Genomic DNA, 5,000 nt, shown 5'->3' with positions numbered 1-5,000 from the left:
GTGGCCTAGAATACAAGAAGACAGCGCTATTATGTCCCACTGCAGAAAATGGCAAAATGGAGAGGCCAAAGTAAATCAAGATAACTCAAGCTGAGGGCAAGTAATACAAGACCGAAATGGCAAGTATCTGGTAGTATAGAGATCGACTTCACATACTTCCACTGTTGAAAGCCCAGACGAACTTCTGTCTGAGAGGAAAATTCTTAAGAAACTGCCTGAGAGGGGACATCAGTGGAAGAGCGAGGCAGAGATAGGAATTGAAAGTGACAGCCGAGCAGTACGCAGAAATAGCGGCGAGACGAATCCGAGGAATTGGTCCAAAGTGTCAAGGATCTTTCGAAACAAGATAGGAACAAAAAGATATTGACACATTTGGAAGGGCAGCCGTGTGGAGTTTATTGAAAAGATAGAAACTAGTTAAATCTCCACAATCTGTTCTGTTTAAGAGAATTAACAGTCAAGTAAATATGTAAAGGAAGTCACCACCAGAGTTTGATAGACTGACAACAATGCCAACTGAAGATAGTGTTAGAGAACCTCCGACAGAATCTTGGAAAGTCAGGATTCCTGTTTTAAGAAAACCTGCTCCTGCAGATCCTAAGACTGGTTTGGAAAGAATGGTAGAATGAATGGTCACCTTGTTTTCAGGACAAGTTGGAACTTTGAGGTGTTGTTCTGAGCTCAGTTAATGTCAAGACTTATAAATGTGGTCGACTAGTTTCTGAAAGACAAAGTAGAATGCCGTCCGTATGTACGTTCTATGGATGTTACATAATGCATGTTGTCGCATGCTAAGGCTTTTGAGCAATTTAGGGAATAAAGCTTTGGGGACTAAACCCACCGGTTTTTAGTCTAAGGGTAAATCTGGTTTAATCTGTTCGCACTCTATATGCGGATACGACAATGACAAACAAGGAATGACCAAACATTGTTGAGAGGATTACTTACCCATAGTTTGGACAGTGTTGAACTAAACGTTTTTAAAATTTATTTTCACTTTGGCCGCTCCAAGTGTAGATATATACTTTTTTATGGTACAAAACGTGAGTGCACAGGAGGCATGCAATTATCTGCTTGAAGAAACTTTCTTCCTGGAAAGCTGTGACGACAAAATCATGGTTATAAACCGCAATTTAATTAATACCTAATCAAATTAACAGACCCTTTTTCTCTTTTGTTTTAAGTTCCACCAAGTGTACAGCTGTCAGGATCATTCCACTATGTATCTGAAGGAGATAATATTACCTTGACTTGTTCTGTCGATGGTTTTCCAAAGCCCCAAATAAGCTGGTTCAAAGATGAACTTCATTTAATAGAAGAAGCAAAAGCGACATTGGTTAAAAGATACATAAAAGAAGAAGGAGAAGGCACGTACACCTGTGTAGCAAAGAACGAAGGAGGCTCTGCTTTTGATAGCTTTGATATCATAGTTGATGGTAAGAAGGAACGTAATGCATCACAGTTTTAATGATAGACAGAAATATTATTTCATGAACTGTCGTGAATAGAATGCACACTTGAGAGTCAGTTTCGACACAAAATGACATCGACAGGACGAATTTGTGCTCAGAAATATGCGCAAATACAATCAATCAATCAATCGTTTAATAATCACCTTTATTGCAGTTTAAAAAAACTGTATTACAGGATTGTCAGCAATAAATATATATATGCATGAGGGACGAAGGCTGAATACCATTAAACTATCTACAATGTGTTTTTTCAATCCAGAAAATAAGAACCTCTTTAACAACCTAGACAGCCTAACTTTCCGTTAAATACCATTTATGTAATAACCTGTTTCGCTTAAATTTTATGGAAGGTTCTTACTCGCAGGTTTATTCTGTATACCTATACAAAGCATAAATGAGTCATCATCATCTCATCTCTTAAATTGAGCACGTTAAACACATATATATCACTTGACGATTGAGCAAATGTCACTTGATTAAAAGTAATATCTTAGATAAATTTAAACGTAAATGGACAATTAACTGTAATTTGTTGCTTAATATATAATATTTCCTTCTCGTAGGAATCATATTGTGTCATGGTTTAGGAAGTGATTGTAATTTGATTAGTAGGATTGTAATGTGATTAAGTGTTGTTTAAGTAAAAGAAAAAGGAAACACTATGTAATTATTTAAGGTATGTATTGTGTTTGTTATTAGTAATTTGATCGCTTATGTACTGTGTCTGTTATAAGTAATTTGTTATTAGTCTGTTATGGTAATTTGTAATGCCAGTAATGTAAATATTGTATGCAAAAAAAAAAGAAAAAAGAATAATGTTGCCATGGTATCTGACTTTGGCTTGTCGCGTGACATTTACGAGAGTGGTGCATACTAGCAAATGTCTGGGGTATGAGAACAAAAACTTGAATTAAAGTGGAACTTGAGTGCCTCGATTACTTTCACATCAAAAAAATAAATTAAAAAATAAATAAATATATATATATATATATATGAGTCATCATCATCTCTTCTCTTAAATTGAGCAAGTTGAACACATATATATCACTTGACGATTGAGCAAATGTGATGTTTATTTATTTTTTTTGTTTCTCTAGCTCCTCCTAAGCTGGATGCTGCTCTTAAGAATGACTCTATGCCTGTGTTGTTTCACTCTACATTAAAATTAAAATGTATTGAGAGAGGAGACCCAGAACCAAACATCAACTGGACTAAAAATGGAACTCAAGTTGCCAATAACAACACTCTTGTCATTACTAATGTGACTTTCAAAGATGCTGGCCAATATGGATGCGTTGCGAAGAACAGGGCAGGAAGTGTAAGCGGCAAAATTTGGATTGACGTAATAGGTGAGTCAGCGAAATCATAAGGCACCCAAAGAAACTGTGTAACCATTGGAATATTTAACTGTAATATATATTAAAATGGTCTTGAATTGTAACAAATATAATCAGATCAATCTACTTTACATGAAATGTTACGTGTTGAGCAACAACAAGAATAGCATACAGTTGTACATTTAATTAATTACGCAGCCCTGCAAGTAAAGCCGCGCTGGATCATGAGTGGCTCCGATTTGTTTGTACGCACCGTGAAAATTTTGCACCGCAAGGTATTTTTGTCGTCTGTTCTGAACATTTTTGAGAGAATCTTTCATGGTGATGGATTTAAACGGACAATCCGTCCTCATGCTATTCCAACCGTATGGAAGAAAGGACCGGAGAAGCCATCCTCCACGCAATCGCGTAGAAAGGTACGTATGGACACGCCGAAACGTAATTTTGTTCTTTACACTAGTTTACAAAAGTTGCATACATAAGAGACGAAAATTGTTCTACGACTACAATTTTCGCCATCGTAGAACAGCTGATGTCGAAAATGTTGTATAAAAGGCTAAAGTGTACAAATTTGTTCCGCCGCTCAACTCCCCCATTCTTTCAACGCATCGGTCAGCTTCCGTACAGCATCTGCACTCTTCAGGTTATACAAAGAAGCTCTAGCGAACAGTAGGAACATTCGTACCTGAGATAAAATGATGTAATTGATATGACAAGGCAACCAAATGTTCGTGGATAGTTCAATGCATGTACATGACTAAAAATGAGATTTTGTAACGTAGATTGTGTAAATGTGTAAGCAACCTTTCCACTGGTTAACGGCCCAGAAAAACGTTTCTTGTCTACAAGCGCCATAAATATAAAAAAGAACATTACAAACCAGTTTTCGACGTCTTCTTCCCCTGAGAATCTACTCCAAAGAATCTCGTCTTCCTCTTCTTCTTGGGCCACTTGTTCCCTATATTCAGCCAGTTCTTGCTCCGTGGCAATCGGCTCGACATTTTCATCGAAAGGCAAGAAGTCTACACTCGCTAAAACAAAACTGCCCTCTGAGGCCTCGGAAGATTGTTCTTGGTGAGCTTCCTGTGGATGCTGTCATTATAAATACTTCGAACCAGTCATTTCTTCAGTTACCAGATAGGGGATTGAAAAGGTCAATGTGTAAACAATTATGTCCCGGCCGTAGAATAGAACACGGCCTAAAGGATGGTTATTCCTCAATGAACGAGTTGCCAGTAATCGGACCTCTGCTTTGTACGGAAAAGGTTCTGGGATATCCAGGGGGCAAACATTGGAAGTCGCTGTAAGAAAATGTATAGCCGAAACTTAATTCGACGCTCAAAAAATAATTTTGAAGAGTGATCAACGCTTTTTCCTACACAGTTTTATCAGAAATCGATTTGGGCATGCACCGAATACATAAATATTAATGGTGCCCAACCTGGGTCGAATTAGCTGCCAAACATGATATCGAGGCGTTTTAGGATAAACTCGTAGAGGGTCATCGGTATTAAAAAAATGATGAGCTACGGTTTTGCCTGAAAATTTGGAACGATTCTTCTTAAAGCTCTAAATTTACAGATTGTAAAGGGGTAAATTTTAAACTTTAGTAAGCTTACATCGTTCGATCCGGCTTGTCATAATTTTGTAAAACCAAGTCATCTGTTTGAAGAAATTAAAAAGAGCTATTGTTTTTCTTTTTGTTGCTATTGCTTTTTTAAGAGTCGAAGAATACATCATTCATGGGAAAGACAGTTTTCTTATTGATCCATATCCAAACTTGTCGTACAAAGAGCGAAAATTTGCCAAGCAGGTTGCGAGTTGTGCTGTTGTGCCGCCCGTGCGGTTGCATATTTTACTACTCTGATCATTTTAGCTTTCTTTTTATTTGATGTTTTACTCTAACGCCACCTAAACGAGGGGAGCAGTGTATTTCATCTTGGAAAAATGGTATATGGCGTTCTATTCGATAAATCTGCTCTTGTCCCTTCGTAATTCGTGGAAATCTGCAAATTCTGTGTGCAACCGGCCACCATTGTTCAGTCTTGTAGGGCGAACTTTAACGTTACTTGGAATACGCGCTACAAGAAGAGGGCAGCGAGGTGGTAACTACTTAAGGCAAAGAACCAGCTTAACGATTAGACCTATCGTAAACCTCAGAAGGACAGGAAGCGAAATACCCAACAAGATG

This window comes from Montipora foliosa, unplaced genomic scaffold (assembly GCF_036669935.1).
Source record: "Montipora foliosa isolate CH-2021 unplaced genomic scaffold, ASM3666993v2 scaffold_199, whole genome shotgun sequence".
Taxonomy (NCBI): Eukaryota; Metazoa; Cnidaria; class Anthozoa; order Scleractinia; family Acroporidae; genus Montipora; species Montipora foliosa.
Note: the sequence above shows the minus strand (reverse complement) of the source record.